This window comes from Centrocercus urophasianus, unplaced genomic scaffold (assembly GCF_019232065.1).
Source record: "Centrocercus urophasianus isolate 14NV4802_14NV808 unplaced genomic scaffold, USGS_Curo_1.0 seq_24, whole genome shotgun sequence".
NCBI classification, from domain to species: domain Eukaryota; kingdom Metazoa; phylum Chordata; class Aves; order Galliformes; family Phasianidae; genus Centrocercus; species Centrocercus urophasianus.
This window is the reverse complement of record NW_024884800.1, coordinates 5,887,450-5,908,849: the sequence shown is the minus strand read 5'-3', so window position 1 is coordinate 5,908,849 and position 21,400 is coordinate 5,887,450. Positions and strand designations below refer to the sequence as shown.

At 34.6% G+C, this 21,400-nt stretch overlaps 1 long non-coding RNA gene across 2 annotated transcripts in view; it reads right to left on the bottom strand.

The window, feature by feature from the left end:
* LOC122163530 overlaps window positions 1-21,400 on the bottom strand; it is a 48,021-nt gene that overhangs the window by 20,941 nt on the left and 5,680 nt on the right. Inside the window, exons 2-3 of one of the 2 annotated variants that reach the window (XR_006169965.1) lie at window positions 12,345-12,404; window positions 9,809-9,894 (exon numbers count right to left, since the gene is read on the bottom strand). The exons of the other annotated variant lie outside the window; for it this stretch is intronic. This is a non-coding gene — a long non-coding RNA (uncharacterized LOC122163530). Of the gene's footprint in view, window positions 1-9,808; window positions 9,895-12,344; window positions 12,405-21,400 lie in introns of those variants that run through there. 2 annotated transcript variants of the gene reach the window in all.

The window sequence follows — 21,400 nt, the reverse complement described above, 5'->3', positions numbered from 1 at the left end:
TAACACTCTATGGTTAATCAAGAATGGCAAGCTAGTCACACACCTGCTGCCTGTCTCAATCAGGAAGAACCGATATCCCACTTTCGCTTTGAATTGAATTGCAACTTCAAATATGAAGTAGTAATGGTGCAGCATATACAGTAAGTACTAATCTGGATGGATGTAAACACATTTGCAATTTTTGCAGACAGTGAAGGAATAGTAGATATGCTGAAGTGGATCAGTTATTGTCAGAATTATTTCAGTTACTTGTTATGTGCAGTGCATACTGTCACTAGGAAGGTTATGTTTCCTTGGCAACTATCAAATATATTGTTAATGTCCCTGAAGTTTTTCTGATCAATGATGATTTGAGTGCTTTAAAGATTATTTTTAAACTATCTTTCTGGTTAGTTTAATCCTTTCTCCAGATTGTATTTTTAATTGATTATTGTCAGTTAACTGAACATATTTATGAAGGAAAAGTTCTTAATCTATACCTTTGTTCCCCTTAGAGAGTCAATGAGAAATAAGAACCTAAAAGAAACCTATCTAATCTTTTATGACAGAAATCTAGAATCAAAATGAATTAAGGTGAGCACTTAAAAGAAATGAAAATACTAATTCCCATTTAGGTTGCTATGTCAGATAAATGTTACATAGAGAACAAAGTGCTTGTGCAGTTTTATTACAGAATAAGGACAATGAGTGCAGATACTGAAGTGGAATGATAAAGAGAATTGCTTTAAATTCAACTGGCCCCAAGCAACCGAAGAATATTAGCTAGAAGTTCTGAACACTTCTAAGGTTAGTACAGGCTACAGCCTACTGAAAATTAACACTTTATTTTTAACTAAACAGTTCAAGTTCCATGTTTTCCTTACCACAACAAAAATATGTAGTTAGAGACTCTCATGCATGAAAATCTCAAATGCGTGTTGGAAAAAAAGATTATTCTTGATAAGCAAGAAAGGTGAAAAAGACCTGAAGGACAAAGAAAATATGATTTTACAATACTTTTTGTGGGTTCAAACTTAAGAACTATTTAGCTGTGTTAGTCACCAAAGCTAAAAAAAAAAAAAAAGGAAATCAGAATCAGGTTGACATTTATATCTGTGAGCCTACAAGCATGCATAAATTCAAAATAATTCTGTTTTTAATCAAAATTATCACAAACATTATTTGAAAGTAATTGGAAAAAAACAACAGAAGCAATAGGTAGCAGCAGGCAGCCATGCTTTAACATGAGACTCTTCAGGGAGGGAGTCTCTTTTCCTTCTCTAGTCCTAAATGTGATTATTGCATTTAAATATATATAAATAGCTGGACCATTTTTAATAAATTTCATAACTCTTGCCTCAACATGCTACTTACCTTGATCTGCATGAGTTACAACTGCCTTGTTTCATTTGAACGACAGAAACCAAAGAGCCTGCATACACCAGTACTTAGCAGTGAATGCTATAAATCTCAGTGGTCAGCCTCTTCAGAAATTTGATCATAATTTGCTGATTCAAGACTCTCCTGTCACCCTCTATATTACAGTGTCCTTGAACACTGCTGCCATCCCTATATATGCTTATCCCTTCAGTTATGACAAATATACCTCAATTTGTGTCACACTTCATCAGTTATCAGTTTCCTTTCTTCAGCATCTTTTCACAGCTGTTATCCAGGTAAAACCAAGATCTCATTACCTAACTTTTCTGCTGACTTACTTCAGGTTTAATTTTGCCAATTGTTACTTTCTTGCAATGTACACCTTATCCTACACTGATGCAAATGTGGCAATCTCCACAGCTCTTCAACTGTACCTCCATACCTTTACCATAGACAATTGCCTTTAACACAGCCTCCAAAGAAGCTTCCATAATGAAGCTGACAATGCCTCCTCTAATGTCTCTTCGTATACCAGCAGACAAGAAATAGCACTAAATATCTTTGCATATTTAATTATGTTATTTCTGGAATTAAATCAGACTTCAGAAGTGTCATTTTTTTCTGCACAATGACAGTAAGAAAGTGTCAATTCTAGGACTCTTACTAAAGATGAGAACTTTTCTAGAATGTTCTGATTTCAGCATTTAACTTACGTCATTTCAGTCATATCATTCTCACAAGCAAATTTTTTCATTCTCACCATTGCAAGCTTCAGTCCCAGAAGGGAAACAGAATAACCATGAAAGATCGCACAAAGTTGAGAATTCATAATAATGCTGACAATGACCATAATAATAAGATTTCTTTCCTGCTCATTCCAAGAGAATCATCTAGAGAGTATACTGTATGTACATTAGAGTCAGTATCCAGAAAAACATACATCTATTTACAGAGTTGTTAATATATTCTACTGACAAGCAGTAGTGGAAGAGAAGTGTACACTAATACTTGCTATGACAACAAGAAAATTTACAAGGGAGTTGCAACAATTTCTGTTTGTTTAGGTCTGTTTATTTCCTCAATATCAAACATTCAAATCTCCACACTTTCTTAGATGATTATCAGTAGTTTTGTGTAACGTCTTTTCCTGGTGTCTAATAACAAATCAAATTTAAAATTATTCACTACTCAAAGGAATTAAAAAAAAAACCTGAGCCATTTATTTCAAAGAACCTCTCCTGATCTAGTAGAAAATGCTTACCTGCTACTCAAAATAATGATTATTCCTTTTGCCCTTAAATGACTGATATGACCCGCCTTGTGCATCTCAAAACATAAACATCACAGAACTGCACTTTTCAGTTGCTGAATATTAAGATTTCTTTTTTTTTGGAAGGGGGGGAGGGGACATATTAAAAGGTGAATTATATGACTCACTTGAAGAGATGAGTTTTTTTGTAAAACGTAATCTTTTACTAAAACCACTAGAAGGCAGTCCAGGTATTTTCTTCAGAACTGGTACTTTTCCTCACATCGAATGCTTTGCTTTATTAGAATCTCAGCCAAAAAAATACTTTACAGGAAAAAAGAAGCAATTGGTTTTGCAAGCTATAAAGGTTAAAATACTTCTCTAAAATATTCTCCTTGGAGAGCTTGGAAGCAACCTTTTCCTCCAAAATTTTATTACAGCTGATAAGGCAAGTAAACAAATACGTTGGTTTTTTTTTTTAATGTTGCCTAAATAAAAATAGCTGATCTGACTTATTAACACTGATTCTCTAACGACAGAAACAAGAGTTCCCTGTAATTTTACCCACCTCTTACTAAACATAAGTAACACCTGCTTTTGCATCTGTTTCACGTAAATCATGTAAATGATTTAGAAACCATGCTTTCAAATATATTAGCTTAGTTTGAAACTATTTTTTTCGTTAGATTGAGAATGATTAACCCAGGCTTTTAAGGCTAGAAAAATAACAGTACAGTGTTAAGGTATGATAAAAGTCATACTTGTGATTATCTGATTCATAAACCAGATGAGTTCAGTTATTTCTGCTTTGAACCAAATCTTAAGAGCTTTTTTTTTCATAAACCTGGATTTAAAAACCAAGGAAGACTGAGTATAGAATAGTTAATCCATGAAAACCCTAACAACGCTAAATCAAGAAACATATGTACAAAGAATATCCAAGTAAAAGTACATACAGTACACCCACAGAACTATAAGAACTTGCCACAAATTTAATATAAGTATAACAGGAATAAAGAAGAATATTTACAGTTAACTGGGAATCTTTTGCAAAAGTGAGTCTATTAAGTCCTTCTCATTCTCTAGATTCAAGAAATACAGCACACTTAGATCTTTCCATTTACAAAGTAATTCTCCTTGCTGTAGATAGAAATTGAAGAGCAACACTAGAGAAGCAGAACCCCATTACTGTGTCAAAGTCGGTTTATGGTATAAGTTTTCACTCATGGACACAAGAGTAGTTCAAACTCATAAGTATGCTGGCTACATTCAGCTCTCTAGGAGACATGGTAGGTAAGGAAGGTTATTGACCTAGTAAAAAAGAGCATTCAGGCACTCATCTACATCACATAATTTTCTTACAGTTCACTTAGCTCACTGCTGAGTACAGGCCAGAGCCAGTACAGGTTGTGAGAATCCTGAGAATAAACAATAGGGCAGACTTGATTTACTCAGTTCTTGAAAGCCACGTGCCAACATTCAGAGAGAATTTTGTGCATGTAAAGGCTGTATGGCTTAAAATACACAATTAATATGAAATGAGGTGTGGTGTTCTCCTTCCCAGTAGGTTAAGTCATGATTTAGAGCACTCACACAACATTGTATATAAACTGAAAGCTTTTATTCCTGTTAAGCTACAATGACTGCTAAGATAACATAACCACAAACAAGTTCAGCAGTTTTAGCTCCAATATTGATCAGCTCTTCCAGCCACTTTCATAGCACAAGAACAGGCTTTCCAAGGGTAAATGCTGAACTACACATAGCACATCCTTTCAGAACAGTTTAAAAGCTATGTTCCTATGTTATTTTTTAGGCATCCCTTAACTCTTCCTGAAGAATTTTCTGTCCTCTAAATGCTTGTTGATATCAAGTATTAAATAAAACCAGTTTTACCTTCCCTCAGTTTCTCTGCTTTCCTCAGAGAGTCAAGTATCACATCACAAACCACAGGCAATACTCTCATAATCTTGCACTTTGGCAGCCAGTAGAACTTTCTGTGCAGCTTAATGTTAAATGAGATTAATAATGTATGAGAATGTCATTTGATGGTATACGAGAGAGATTAAGCTGTGTAAGAAGAGTGGCAAGAAACCAATTTATCACCCTCAAAATTAAGGGCATGTTTACTTGTCCAGAAGTTAAATGGATGAATGTATTTATGACTGCAGGCTATCCCAGAACTTTCATTAGTTAGTTCAAAAGTCCTATCCAGAGAGCAGTTTCATTGCTGCTTCCAAACCATAAAATCCCCAGAAGAACCAATAAGACTTAATGAAATATCTGGTTTTCACACCGCATAGAAAGACAGAAGTAACTATGTTGAGGCTTATTGCTAGGAAGTAGCAAAATTTAGATTTACAGGATTACATGAAAACTGGATGGCCTGTACTAAAGATGACTGAACAGAACAATTAATTCTCAATAAAAACATAATTTATCTAATTTATCTTTAAAAGATAATTTATCATTAAATTCTCCTTAGGACTGGAGAAAAAAAACACAAAAAAACAAAAAAAGGAGTATCAGATAACAACCCGAGCTTCAAAAAAAAGCAGCAAAGGAACTAAAAACTTTAGAAGAAATTACTAATTGTACAGAAAATGATCCCCCAATTTAATAGTTCCACAGCATGAAAGAATACTTTTTTTAATTTCAAGGCAACATTTGTGGTCTCAAGAATAATGGAAAGGGAGTGTAGTCAAAATATCCAGCAACATTCCTAATTTCTATGAAGATTAATCCTAGCTAACTCCAAATAAAAGAAGGCAATAGGAGAACAGAACTTAAAGGCTTTCTTCAAGCACACAACTTAAACTGAAAAACATTTGCTAAGCTCTCATTACAAAGTAAATTCGGACAATGAACAAAGAAATGTTCATATTGTAACAGGAAATAAAATGAGCCCCTCCTTCACAATGGAATTGCTGGTTCACTGCCAGTCAGAGGACCCTCCTACCTCAGAAGAGCAGAATGAATGGTTTTCCTTCTTCTACTGCTGAGAAAGTTGTAGTTTTGTTTTTCCAATATTATAGTGCTACTGATAGTCAAGGCAGATTTGTGTTTGTTTTATGCTTTTTACTTCACATAACAAATCTAAGCAATGATCTAATGATCTGAATTCATCTCACTATGCTTTTCCACATGCAAAATATTACTGCTTGATATGTGATAGGGATCTCCCACTGTGTTTACTGTCTTTGCTGAAGCCTCACAAATCTGCGTAAAAACAAACATGTTCTGCAGATGTCATACAATTAACTTACAGACGTCCAATGAAATTCTGTTCAGATACTATCTACCTTCAGCAGTTTCAAGAACTGCTGTGGTGAATGCCATGTGTCCAAAAGCACCCACCAATCAATATCAGCTTATGTTTCTCAACATATCATTGCAATAACCAATGGTGCGAGAACTTAAGGGTCAACAGAAAGAAGAAGGGATAATGACAGAAAAAAAAAATGATAACAGAAAAAGACTGTTGAAAATTGTGACAAAAATGCAACAACTTAGCTCACATTTCAGTGTGATACTTGAAAGAAAAAAGTTACTAAGAAAAACTCCTTATGATACAAAGACAGATGAGGCTGCAGATCTTTGAATCAGAACGTGCTAAGACAGCTCTTTCATCTTGCAGCCTATGGTAATGCTCTACACAGTTCTACAAGGCTGTTATTTTTTACTTTCCTTGTACAGTTCTTACCAGTCTATCTAATGCTAATATGTAAATCCTCCCTGCAAGACAAAGCAGTGCATATCCCAGAAGTTCCAAGCAACTAGAAAGGATCACTGAAATCCAGTAACATCCACACATATGTACATGCAAAGACATTAGTAGTATATCCTCATACGGGTCATTCTAAGTCATCATGTTTTCCTATAAAAACATTATAGTGGTATATCCTGTACAGAAAATTACACTACCGTTACATAAAATAACTGCGGTAATGCACCTCCATAAAAATCAACAGACCAACATCAAATACTCAGCAAGATGTGACCACCATAGAGTATTTTACTGGTAATAAGTCTCAGTGGATAAGAGGAGTCTCTGCAGAAATCTCTTATGTAGTAGACCATCTTGCACTAGTCATCTAATCTTGGACACCAAAAAACCCTCAATACAGTATCATTTTGATCTATTTTTGTCCTAGCTGTATTACAACAGGGCAAAATTGTTTTAAGTAAAGTTTAAGTTCATAGTGCTTGTATCATCATAATAACTGGCTAAAGTGGTTAAGGTGGTATTTGTGGCAAGTTGGCACTTTTTCCAAATGTCTTTTTTTGGAGGTCATTTCAGAATGGATTCTAACTGACAGCTGTATCAGGTACAATTCCTATCAGTTTATATGCTTAGCTCATTTGCAGCATGTCTGCTAGGTTGCCTAAATGTAAGTAACTGCTGCTGACTTCAGTGAACTACTCAGAGACTTGAACAGAGACTTAACTCTTCTTTAGAAACTCCTTTGAAATCCTTGTCACTTGCTCAAAATAGAAACCCAATCTATTCCATGGAAAATCTACATCATCCACTCAGAGTGATTTGATTACTCTGGCTTGGCAAACAGACTATACTCAAGGTTCCTGTGGTATGTCTAATGCCATTTGTCAGTTCAGACACCTGCTTTGAGTAGGTAAAAACTTTGTTTTACAACCTATTAAGTTAGTAAAATAACATCACTATTGCTGAAGTCTCTCCCTTCTGTTAAGTTGCACAGACAGTTAATTCATTACATAATTCTGCCTGCCACCTGGGGACTAACTACAGCTCCTGAGACACATCAGGGTATTCTGCTCAGGATTTCTTTCTCTTGATGAATCTTTTTTCCTAACTTCAGATCACTGTAATTTTATATCAAGAAGATTACTAACCAAAGTCTAGAAATTCTAAAATAGTCAAACCCTACAACAAATGTGCACTAATACTAGTCATTCAAAATAGTTAAAGCTAAGAAAAATACTAGAAGACTGCACAGGAACCATAGCATTCTACTGTATATCTTATAGTGACTCAATGGAGAAGGACATTTTAAAGAAATACTGGTATTCTTGAGCATCAGAACAGATGTGATACTGGATAATTCAGGGGTTTCAAATTCGGTATTACCAACCTCATGTTGCAAATATATTTTCATAGTTCTAGTGTCTCTGACTCCTCCTTATGTGCAAGCTTGTTTGGAAAAGTGTTTGAATATATATATTGATACTAATTATATATAATTATATATATATAGTATATATATTAATATACTAATATATATTGATTATAACAAATAAACCCTAAATATTCAGCAATAAATGAAGCAACAGTTGGTTTAATTACCAAATGTCAAGAAATTCTATTTTAGCAGCAATATTCAGTTCTCTGCAATGGCCATTTTGCTGGCTACTCAAGACAGTGAAAAGAGTTTTCAGAGAGAACTTCCATCTTTGACTGTCTGTATTTCTCATCTACTGATGAACTTCACAAATCCACCGCAGGATATATTAGTGTCCTTGAAAGTTCCTGTCAAAGTATGCTTTTTACATTGCACTCACAGCACCAGCAATCAACCTTATACCTGTTATGACAGGATAACAGTAGAGCAAAGAAATGCAAAGGAAAAAGCTGAATTCACATACAGTCCTGTTTGAGCTCTACTGTAAGTCTGTAAGGCAGACTATCTAAACAGCTTCCCAGAAGCTCAGATCAATTTAACGTTAGAACTTCAATTTTAAAAGTGGAAAGTCTCCCATCAAATTTCTTAGCTACAAAAGTGAAGAATCTCCAACATTACACATGATAAAGGCAAAACGGCATCTTTTAAGATAAAATTGTGGATTAAACACAGAAGTCTCAACCACTTGAAAGAACGCTCAGTGATATGTAAATGCTTTGACAGTGTGTCAAATAAGTGTGTTCTTCATACATAAGGCAGTCATACTGTACCAGTGTATTTAAACGTTCATGTTAATTAGACTTCTAAAATTATTAGTAGCTTTTTCCACAGAGAACCTAGTACAATCAAAAGCTAAGCATCTATTTTGTTGTACTGGATAGAGTGACTAACCAAGACATTTGTGTGCTTTTGGCACTAGCTGAGAGAACGAGACTTGTGCTTCAAAGTCCTCCAAAACTCAAGGAGGACAAGAATTCTCCTTTATTACAATTACAAAGTTAAGCTGAAAGATAAATTTCAAATATCATTCAGAGGCTACATGGTTCATGGGTTCTGCACTGGATAAAAGTGTTCATTGAAAGATTCAAATACTTTACTGCACACTGTCTCTAATGTACTGCTAGCACTAGCATCACTGTTACTAGTAGACTTGAAATAGCCTAAAATATTAATAGGTTTATTATCTTTTCACTTTCCAGAACAAATCAATGTAATTTTAGCCACTTCATAAAAGAAATATATTTTATGATGCAAATAAAAGATTTAATCCTTCCTGTGCAAGAGACCCTAATGTGAACGCTCTTTTGGCTTGCTCTTTTTTCAGAATTTTTGTTGCTTCACAAAATGGAATCTACTCCCCGTGAGTCAGCCATTAGAGGGCAGCATCACATCCCCAAAAGTAAGTTAGTGCACTTCACAAGTTAGAATGCCTTACTATTCAGTACTTTCCCAATTAAGCTTTTTAAAGCTATGACTTATTTATACAGGACAGCATAGATGCTGAAACTACTGAAGAATGCTGCTATTATCTCACTGAGTGATATTCACCATTGGAGCCTGCTGAAGTACTTCCACATGAGGAAGGAATTATGCATATAAGGCAAGATTCTCCAAGAGGAGGGGAATTTTGGCATGAATATTTTAATTCTTGCTAAGAGAATTTATTCTCTTTATTCTTTTCAAATAAATGTATAAATTTTAAGTCTTTCCCAATCACAGAAGCAATTATAGATTAGCTTCACTGAATATTTCTGACTATTCAGTGCTTTCCTGTTTTCATCTTAAAACTGGAATTTGGAAGCATAATTAAGGAACATCTCCTTGCTAAATAAATTAAAGCAGTAAATTATGCTCAGAAATCATGTTAAAGTAAGAATTAGTAGAATGTGTCTCACAATACATGAACCTCAGATATTTTTTGGAAAATACAACACTGTACAGACTTCTGTAATAATGTTTTCCTCAGATTTCTGAAAGTACTTTCTTAGCTTTTTTATTACTTTAAAACAACAACAACAAAAACAACAACAACACACAAAACACTGCTTCTTCTATGGCACCGAATCTTGAAGTGTAGCCTTCACATATTTCCACACTAACCTGAGAAGAGACAACTTTCTTCCATTCCTAAAGGAGGAAGACAGGGAGATCAGACAAGTAAAACAAAACAAGAAAATGATATTCATTCTGCATAACATATTGAATTTGATTGGTAATCTTTAACCTATCACTGACCAAGAACATCCAACTAATGTTTGTATGAAAATGAATCTACTCTCAGCTGCTAAGCAACTAATTTGCTAATTTTAGTTGTGTATAAAACCAGCTTTGTATCAATTTTCATTCTTTATACTCATTCTATAGATACTAAATAAGGCTAGCTTCCCATGCAAACTGCTTGTTGTTTTTTAACAGCAGTTTTTCCCAAGAATTTAATAGGCTGTTTGTTCTGTCTAGTTGCCCAAGGAAGAAAAGCTATATTCCCAATATACTTAGCTGTGGATGTTTTATTCCCCAGTGATCACATTTAATCTATTCACCAGTTTACTCACTAAGCTTTTTAGTCTACACCCAACCCCCACCCCAAACCTTAAATCATTGTAAGCTGAAGAATTTGCAGTTTCTTCCCATGCTTTGCTAAAACTGAAGTCTTTGAACTTTAAGGATTGTGCTCTGCTCCTATGCCATTGGGGAGAATGTGGAGAAGAGTTCTAAGAATTTGGACAAGAAGAAATGGATATTTTTTTATGGGTAGTTACAGTAAGAATAAATCCATGTGGAATTATCTCATCACATTCCATACAAACAAGTATTTGCCAAGAAACCTTTAAATAACTTGGCTTCAGATAATTTGCTGTTTTATTTATTCCACAGTAACTGGATGAGGAAATTATGCAGTACAAGTCCATCTTGCTCTCCACTTTATCAGCTTACATGTTACAGTGTGAAGGTCACAGAAAGTCATGGGAAGAAGCTTTTATAATATTAACTTTAAGGAGTATATTTAAGTACAGCAAATTTAAAACACTTCACTTAGCAGTATCTCTGCACATGGTTTTAGTTCTACATGGAAGTATTGTTGTCTAATTATAACTAAGTTACACCTTAGAGGAATGAATTCTAGATACCCAAGTTCAATAACTGAAATAAAGAGCCTCTAGTGTGCCTCTTCTGAAAGAGAAATTGCAATGTTATTTCCACTTGTATGGAAAAAAAAAATGTTTCTTCTTAGCCATCATTAGGTAGTAATAAGCTAGGAAAAGCTTAAATGGGAGACTATCGGAATCATTTTTTCCTACTATCTGCAAAATTCAGCAAGTTGAATTTATCATATCATTCATTCAAGCTAATTAATAAACATTATACATAATGAGCTGGATGAGATGTGGATATTTGTGTATTTACATGGTTCTTAGTATTGTCTTAAACAAAAGGTCAAGCAGAATAACGAGTCAACATCCAGTAATTGATTGTAGCTCAACAGGGCCACGTGCCTCACACTGAATTTAGTTGAGGTATTACAATTGCAGTTTGAGTTGAGTTATCATACAGATGTGAGACAGAAAATAAAAACCAGAAATCTGATCTTATGGAGTAGCACAGATTCACATTATTCAGAATATTGAAACTATTCTGAAAAGCTTGAAAAAATTCAGCAAAAACACACAAAGAGCTGCAAATGCAGTCAAGTTCTGCTAATAATAGATGTTTTCAGTATTTGAACTCGATTATCAAGATGAATGCTATGATCTTGTAATGACAGAGTTAAACAGGTTGAGCTAGTTGCTTTCCTACACCTGCTAATGTCAGCTGCTGATTTAACATCCACTGCAGTAATTATGCAAGTTATCCTGTAAACTCGCAGCTATGCAACTCTAAAAATCAAATTACTACCAACTTTGGAAGAGGAGAAATGTGCAACTAAATCAACATTAAAAAATCAGACCTCTCTTACAGTTCACAGTTGAATGTGTAGCTTTGCAGAAAAGCACACTGAAGTAACAAATTAATGTAGCTTGGTTGGCTTTCTACTTTTCCTTCCACCCCCAAATAAACAGGACATCTGTCCTTAATTTCACCCAACTTCCACATAGCAGTACTGTTAATACTTGATTGAAAAGTGGCTTGTGAATGGTAAGCACATTATGAAGTGTTTTCTACTGTTGAGATAAATATGCATACTTGCATGTTCTTCAGTAACAATTAAAAGAAAGTGGGAGAGGGAACTCGAAATGGAACAGCATCACATACAAACTTCACCTTTTCATTTTGATAGGATCAACTTACGATAGTTGAAATGATAACCATACTACTGCTTATGCACATTTCCTTCTAATAGATGCCACTACACATCACATCACCGTATTTGCTCTAAAATAATTGTGTTAACCACGTATGTATTTGTGAGTACAAGAGACAACAAAACACTTAGGTTTGGACAATGTTTCGTTTGTTCATGCTCATTTCTTACTTTCTTTGGCTTAAAAGTTATTTTCCAATCGAGGATAGGGCACAGTAATGAATATATTTTATCTTTCATAATTTATTTTTCACAGCTTTTTCCTCTAGTTACATACCTGTTTTTAATACAATGTCTGGTTTCCTGTTTCAAAATCACTTCCTTTCAAAGAAAGCTCCTGGGGACATAAATCACAATGGTATCTGTAAATCAGTGTTAACACTAATATCATCTTTGCAGAGTCAGGAAACAGTGTGGAATTTTTATGCTACTGTTATCCATAACAGCAGACTAAAACTTAGACAAATATACCCTAGATTTATACATGTAGAAGTAAACTAAGACAAAAACAACAATCCTATTTCGTATTTAATTTTATGTTCCTGAGAAGTTTGGGAACTTCCAAAGTCTGGGATTAATAAATAAATAGAAAGCTTCAGGAAGAGGCATGCAAATTACAATAAATTAGTTCACATGAGTTTCCTAATTCATGTGTGGCTCAGCTGCTTTGTAGGAACACTAATTTTACTCTACACCAGTAAGACTGTTTTCATGTAAATAGATTTAATGAGGGAAAGGATCTAGTGTCATGGCTATGACTTTCCGTATCTAGTATTCTGTCATCCTAATAACCAGCATTTGTATGATTTCATACTGTTGAGACACCTCTGCTTTCTAAGATAAACTTTCCTGCATGTATTCTGGGACATTTTGGGAGACTATCTAAGCATGCCACAAGACCTTAACTTTGCCCCAGCCACTGCATTACATAAAGAATGTCTGTAATTGAAAGGCACTATGGAATCACACACCTAGGAGAGAATAACAAGTCTTAAGAAATGTATTTCCATTTTCAAGTAGACGTGTACAGTCCTACCTGCATTCCCTACCTAAAGAAAGCAGCTTAGGTAGCTCTAAGTTACATATTCATAGTGAGATGTAATGATAAGTTTGTAAAGGACTTAAAAGACAAAGAAAGGGATATTGTATTAAAGGAGATTCAACCAATGACAAAAAAAATGTCTGTTTTTCTCATGTAGAAAAGCTGCTAGACCATATGTAGCACTGCCTTTGCACAGCTTGTATCATAACCTGATTTGAGTACTTCAGACAGTCTTCTTACTCATGTGCCTATTTCCAAAACTTATTTCATATTGCTTAAAAATTAGAACTCCACTTCATGCTGGTAAAGGTCAAATTCAGAATTCCTTCAACAAAAATAAATGTATTCTTGGTACAAGGTAAACAGTGTGTGGGTGAAACATGGATATACTCCTACCTCTCCAATACAGATGTTTTTGTTTTCCCACTATTAGCACTCTTCAAAGATGCATGACCTTCCCAAAAGTATACATTCTATGCATTACAGCCAGTCTGTGATATATTCTGACTGCAGTCACTCAGCAGCCTCCAAATGCCAGACAGCTTTTATTGGAGTCTCAGCTTAATCTTTGATTACCTCATTGACTTCCCAAATACATAAAGAGGCAATACTGTTCCATACCATTAATTAGCTCCATATCATTAACTTGAGACTCATAGCTACTCCGGCCTTCAGAAAAATAAAGGCATTTCTTCATTTAGTTACAAGTCCTTGCTACATGGTGAAAAACAGTATTTCTTAAGCACAGCAGTTTCCAGTAGTGCTTAGAAGTAAAATTACACTGCACAAAATAAGCAAAAATACAGTTAGTAAAAAAGCATGGAACATAATGGTAATTTCATAAAGTAGCTCTTACAGTTTATCTTTAAATCTAGATCACAGATTTTGAAGTTTCTAGCATAAACAACCGAAGATGACAGTCATCAATCACTAACAGCAGTTTGACACGATAAAGGAGTCCCTTAAGCTGAAAATGAATTAATGCTTATTACATTTAATCATATTTAAGGCAATTTGTTCTTTAGTGGAGAATATCACTTACTGAAGTTATTCACACAACTAAAATTTGCTACAATATTATTGCCACTTTTGCCAGGAAACATTCAAATTCCTCTCAGAAGTAAAAAAATAAAAAGTGTATTGCTCTCTATTTTTGTATTTCAGTGTGAAATACTGCAAGAGCCTAGAAGCATTTCATGCTTTCTAGTATGCTCATGAAGAGTTCAATGAGAGTTGTATTTCACAGAATTACTAGTACAGCAATGATGCTGTTTTTATTTCAATATTTATACACAGAGCAACAGCTGATAACAGTTCTCATCTGGAGAAACTGGAGGCCTTAACTCTTGAGTAAAGTAAATTATGGCCAAGGAAATATCAACTAATCTTCTAGACTTAAGAAAAAACTAAGATATAGAAAAGGCTACACAGTTTTTGTTTGCATTTCTGGAGCCACTTTGGCAGTCTATTTAAAAGTCAGTCTTATTCTGTGCTAATAGCAGACTTCTGCACTCTTGGCCTTATCTGTTTGTGAAGAACTAACAGATACTTATCTGCCACAACTGTGGGACTAGCTCCAGATGGGAATAAATTTTCCTTTCTCAGTATCAAGCAATACTTTAAATTTAGAAGTCAAGATGTTTCATAAATAAAATAATGGTTAACATGTCCAACATTGCTTCTGTATCCTAGTTCACTTCCACCAGAAGCCACGGGGATTATCACTGTTCAGTGTAAACTCAACAAAATCTTGTGTATATTGAAATACCAGTAACCCACAATTCATAACTGCAAAATTATTTTTACTTGCTACTTGAAGTTAAATATAAAGCTACTCTGCAGAATATTTAAGGATATTAATTGTGGTTGCTTAATGCAATTGGTTGCTCTGTACCAAGGGATTACTCTGTTGCACACTTAATTTGCAATTTACATTTCCATATGGCTGAGAGATGTTTTGAAAAATTACAGCACCTGGGATATTTTTTTTTCCCCGTGCAAATTATAAATGCATGATATGAAAGTATGAATCATCCGCTATGTCTAATTCAAGTTAGTGATCCAATGAGTGCAATCATAAATGTTAATTTTTTTTTTTTTTTTTTTTACTTTTTTAACTTTAATTTTCAACCTTTTCTATGTCATTAAAACATTTTTATCCTAAATAAATATGCAAATGCAAGGTAGCATTAGAAATTATTTCAAATAAAGTGAGCTAGCTCATAAGTGAAACAATTCATTTAAGCAGACATCACATGCTAGTATGTGCTGCAGAATCTGTCAGTGGTAATGACTCACACCGGGTAGCTACTTGCTAAAGAAATCTTATTCAGTATGACTTCAAACATCTCTGAAAATGCTGCCTATGAAGCAGATACTAATCAGTACTCTACAAAGCACATAAGGTACCCGCAATAACCTGATCAGTTTGGTTATTTACTACCTAAAACTGTAAGTGAAGTACTGATACACAATATCTGCTTTACAGCATCTTTTTTTCCACAGAAACAACTGTCAAGTTATACAGTATTTTTCAATAGTGGAATCCATCTACTTGGATAAGATGGATAGAAACATGAACAATGGAAAGACAATCTTATTTTGAAATGCAGTAGAAAAGATAGCACAAGCCACCCTCGTCTGCCATACTTTTTGGCTCTATACATTGTTATATTCTTACCTGTATAGCTTGTAATTAAAAAACAATATATATTTTTTCCAATTATGAATGCTTACAAAGAATAAGACATAGTTACTGTATTTGTATCTCTTTTGTTGCATTATAAGTGCCTGATGTTCTGGCCACCACAAGTAATAGACATGCATTTCTTTGTTTCAAAACAATTCTAAAACTTAAGTAACATTAGAGACCTGTCCTTGGAAGATGCAACTACAGAGATAGTGTTCTATAAACACCCAGGGAAAGCAACTCAGTATGTTTGATTCTTAGTTAACTATGAAAAGCATTTCAGTTTATGGATATCAATTCAAAATTGTAAATAAAATACCAAAGATTAAAACTTAAATCACGGAATCGTAAAGCATGTTTTCTTTCAGAAGTATTACAAAGTCCTAACTGAGCTCTGACAGTTACAAAAAACTAGATACAGAACATCAATCAGAGACCTAAGCAAATCCAGGACATACACAGAAATACTCTTATTAAGACCAAACAAAATGCAAAAGGAGGTAGAAGGAGGAAAATTAAAGGTAATTTGCATAAACACGAATGCAATCATACTTACTGCTTTTAAAAGACAGAATTTGTTTGCTGCTATACAAGCCTTTCTTCTCAAGGGTTTAATTTTGGCTTTTCGGGTTTAAAGTCAATCACTTTTTGCCTCCCCAACAAAAAGACTCACTTTCAAATACATTTCTTGTTTGCACTGATTTGTTGCAATTGTTGGAACAATTTTTTCTTAGAAACACTGTGTCAACAACTCCCTGCCCCCTTCACTTCACCCCTTCATGCAGATCCATGCAGTTGACTTTTATCCTTCTAAAAACCCAAGCAACACCCTATGTAGGACACTATCTCAAGGCTTCATTGATGTACTTGAGAGTAAATGCAGAGTTGATCCACTTTCTATTCATGTAATAGTGAATTCCCTTACTGCCCAATTAATTATACCACATGGATTTGATCTATTTTTTATGTGTCATTATGGCTCTAAGTTTAAAGACAATATTATAAATATTTGACTAGCTAGAGTATTCACACAGGCCAAACATACCAGATTTTTGTCTCAACAATAGGATCATGCTACACAAATTCTATGAGTGTGTATCAAAATCAGATTGGAATTATATATCTAAACTCTACTTTCCAAACCTTAGCTTAAAGAGGAAAATCTGTTTTAGATAGCAACATGAACACTGATGAAGGTCAGATCATCTTCAGTATTCCTTGTGATACATATTACAGTGCTGATTAAATGATTTACTAAACTTTCATAGTCCTAAACAAAAGACAAGTTCTCTTTAGTTAAGACAATGCCGTTATAAGATAGCAGAAGACTCAGGTAGGGTTTCTACTGTCATGTTACAAACACTGTTGATTCTGCCAGATCAGAACTCTTCAGATTACTATCAGTAAGAACTTTCTCATGAATGTTTTGAACCACTAGTGTTATGAAGACACAGTACTCCTGTACTCCTTGTGCCTTCATTTTTAAATCCCAGTTTCAAAATAATTTCAAGAAAATCTCAGGAGGCAGCTTTTATAACGTCTTTGAAGACAGACAGTGAAGAGAGCCATGGTAAATTTTAACTGAAAGGGAAAAGCTACAGCATAGATGTATCCCCTATGCACCAGAGAATCTAGTGGTAAAGAGGTAACTGAAATTTGCCTAGGAGTTGAGACAAAGTTGATACCTTGGATACGAGAATGTAAACATGACAAAGTTAAGGAAGTCAAATTTTGTGAACTCTGCTGTTCATAAAATTATTTCTGCTTTTACAGCTTGAATTTTGTTGTAATTCTAATGATCTGTCAAAGATCTCAGAGACAAAACTATTTGCATCTGAACTTGGAGAAAACAAGTTTCACATATTATCTAAGTATAAGAGAAACAATCTAGAACGCTAAAAAACAAGATAAGCATGCAGAGTGTATGTAGAACAGCTTAAAATAATGGAACTTGATTTTCAGAAACACATTCTGTTGGAAGCTTTCTGTCTACTCATTTTCCATTCAGGTTTAAAACTTAAAAGGAGCCATTTGTTTTCTGAAAAGGCTAAGATCCCCTCTGATAGCTAGAACAGAAGATACAGAGCTTGCAGTGCAAAACAAAAACCCTCATCTAGAGACCCAGATCTACCCTATTAATAGGTAGGAGATCATGTTGCTATCATAAACACATGAATTGTTTACCCAGTGTGTTTATTTGTGATACAAATGATGCCGTTCCAGCTAAGCACTCAATATTTCAGTATCGCATAATCTTGTTGTACTTACATGGAGTAAGTATCCATTACTACTTGCAATGCTCATTTAGTCTGCTCAACTGACTGCTTAATGAGGTCTGAGAAGTAAAAGCCTTATCTCTAAAAAGCCAGTGCAAGAAGCAGCATGTGTGCATGCTCGTTTTTAAAGCACAGAAAAGTACTTGTCTACCCATGAAATTGAATTAGATTAAGAGCATTCTGAAGAGTATAAATAATGAAATATGGATACATCTTTTTTTCTAATAATGAAAAACTTGTTTTTATTTGTTGAATATTTTGTTCTTAGAAATTTGCTTTGTTTTTCTAAGTATAATTAGGCCTTCAAAATATCTTTTAGAAGCTGTGCATTCTCTCCTCTCCCCCCCCCCCCACCAAATAAGTTCCTTAGGAATTCCACGCTGTAATAGGTTTCCAGCAGCTTTTAATAGCTCTTTTGGAGTGTTTATGATGAGTCACATGCATCTGTTTCATCTCCAGAAATACAAAAATGGGACATCAGCTGCATTCACACAAGTTGTAGCGATGACTAGCATGTTAGTTAAAAGTTTAAAGGATACTGACAGCAAATGCTATATACCTCCCTTTCACTCACTACTTATTTGTAGGCACCTGCAAAAGTCACTAAGCAAGCCTGTTACTGTTAATAACTGCTACACCATCGTGGCCAAATGCAAGTTAAACTGATGTATTTCAATTCAGAGATGGACAAACTGGGTCAGATAGAAATCCAAAATTTCCATTTAGATTACTCACATTTTACCTTGTACCTTCACTGAAGCAAGTCACTGGCTCTCAGCTGCTAGCATTTGGTATGCAATACATTTCAAATTGAAACATAGATCCTACATGGCAAGAACTATGTTGACTGACTGAAGAAACTTGTTTTTCTTTCAAAAGCAGCATTCTATGAAGTTATTTGTCAGATAACTGAAAGACACCACTTCAAGCAGAATATTTTTACAAAGAGTCATTTCAATGCTTTAAACTAAGTTGATGCCCAGTGACATATTTATTTTGCTGGTTTAGATTCACTGCCAAAAAAAAAACCAAAAAAACAACACCCATATTTTCAGTGATCCTGCAGTAAACAGAGCACTTAACCTTTTCTCATACACGTTGTTACTTGAAGATCAGCATACAGCAATTCTTACATTTGTACAAAGGTCACTGGCACTACTCAAAGTTTCCTTTTAGTTGTCCTAGATGCACAACAAGAAACTGAGTAATTGACAGTGACTCTGATGGGCAGAAAAGATCTGATTTCTGTTATTCTAACAACTGAAATGTTTGTCTCCATTTTCCTCAGTGCGCAAGACTGGGTGTTGGCCAGAACTGACAAGTTACTGTTTAATTTTGTGAAGTGTCATGATGAAGCACTCCCTCAAAAAGGAAGTATGACAAAAAGCTGTTTCCTGATTTCTGCAAACGTGTGGCCACATTATGAAAGTGTATCTAACACAAGTTAGAGTCTGTTTATTAAGAAAACACGTTTTCCTCCACCTACTGACATAGTCATAAGTAAAAATACAAACAAAAAATACACACAAAAACTAAAACAAGAATGCTTCTGTAAAATCCACATACTTTTCCTACAAATACTTGTTCTTTACCACTCACATACATTCAAATATGATTATATTTTTCATTTACAGTTTAAAGATGCCACACTAGTCTTCTCTTGCAATTACATCCGCATCAGCATGACACTGGTTGAAAGCACTTGGAGGGCCAGTTACATGAAGTTTCCATACTGTTGCTGCCATTTCACAAGCAAATTCATTCAACTAATGACACAAAACAGCAAATTCCTTGACTACATGTAAACAGGGAAAGCCAGCAGTAGTTGAAACCAGGAGAACCTTTGAGCTAGAAAACAGAACTGCAGCCAAGTTGCCTAGAAATATAACTTTTATAAAGCAAGGGAGCTGGGGGAAGCCCCTATTCCCAAGATACTTAAACTTTAAAAAAATTATGTTTTCCCCTTCTCCATCTATTCCATCTCTGTTCTTTCATCATAATTTAGAAGACTATGCAGCTGCTGTAACCAAGGATAACAAGCAGATGTAAAGAACAGGGCCCTGCTGATGGGTCAGCATAAGCCCATTTTTGAAGTAAGCCATTTCTTCACAGTGGAAAAATTTAAGCAACTTTTGAAAGAAACAGGTCATTACTTTTGAGACAAGCATAAACTCTGAGAAAGCATACCAATATCACTGTAAGATTTTTCTCAATGGATATTATTCAGACCTTTAGCTAGTTCATGATTATTGGCTATGTTTTCCTACACAGAAAAAAAGGAGAAGAGTTCTAGAACATGCTCCAGGTAACATTGTGTTAAGAGGTATAAACAAACGGCACAAAGTTTTCTTTACAAATAACTGCCCTGGCAAAGGGTTTACAACAGCAAGATAATCTGACAACATAGCAACAGAATTCAATTTCCTAGATAAGTGAGAAAACTCTAAGTGAACTAGCCGTTCATTAATACAACTAATAGCTAACTTTTTATTAGTGTTTCAGGTTGCCCTAGTATGAAAGATTTTAGTGCTAGGCACTGCTGAGTTACTGGTTTAGAAAAGTTTTAGAATGCAGACGAGAAGACATAACACCATATACACCTGAATATTACTGTCAGTTATCAAGAGAAGATAAATAAGAAAGCTAAGTAATAACTAAAACCATGACGTTATTTAATTACCTAAACACTGACAGTATCAGGCATTTCATTCTAGAGTTTAACTATAGATATGAAACTGAATAGTGAGAAAAAACAAACAGGCCTATAACCATTCTAACTGTATTAGTGTGGGAAAAAAAATGTAGACATACCAAATGTTCCTAAATCATAGAAGGGCAAAGTGTAGCAAATGCTCTCCTAAGCACTGACTTTGTGCCAGGGTTTAACCAGTAGTGCTGACATACCATCATCATAAGTCTGAACTGAGGGAGCAGTTATCAAAGCACAGAAATACAAATAATATCAGGAATAGCAGGAGATACATGAACTAGAATTAACAAGCTTCAGAGAAGATGCATTTTCTCCAACAAATGCTTCCCCATCTTCAGATAGAAGCATCTGGTATCTGACATCCCTGCAATAAGAACATTCACCTTGACACTTGGAGGCCAGCATTCTGCTCAACTGAACTGAACTTGGTATTTTTTTTCCTCCCAGACAACACTCCACTCTAAATGTGTCTAAATACGGTTGCTTGTTTGTCTTTAAAAACACTATTCACTTCTAGGTGGTTGCTTGTTGGTTCTTATCTACTGTCTTTTTTTTTTTTTTTTTTTTTTTAAATAAAAGTATTCATTTGATACAACCCATCTGTGATGGCCTAAGA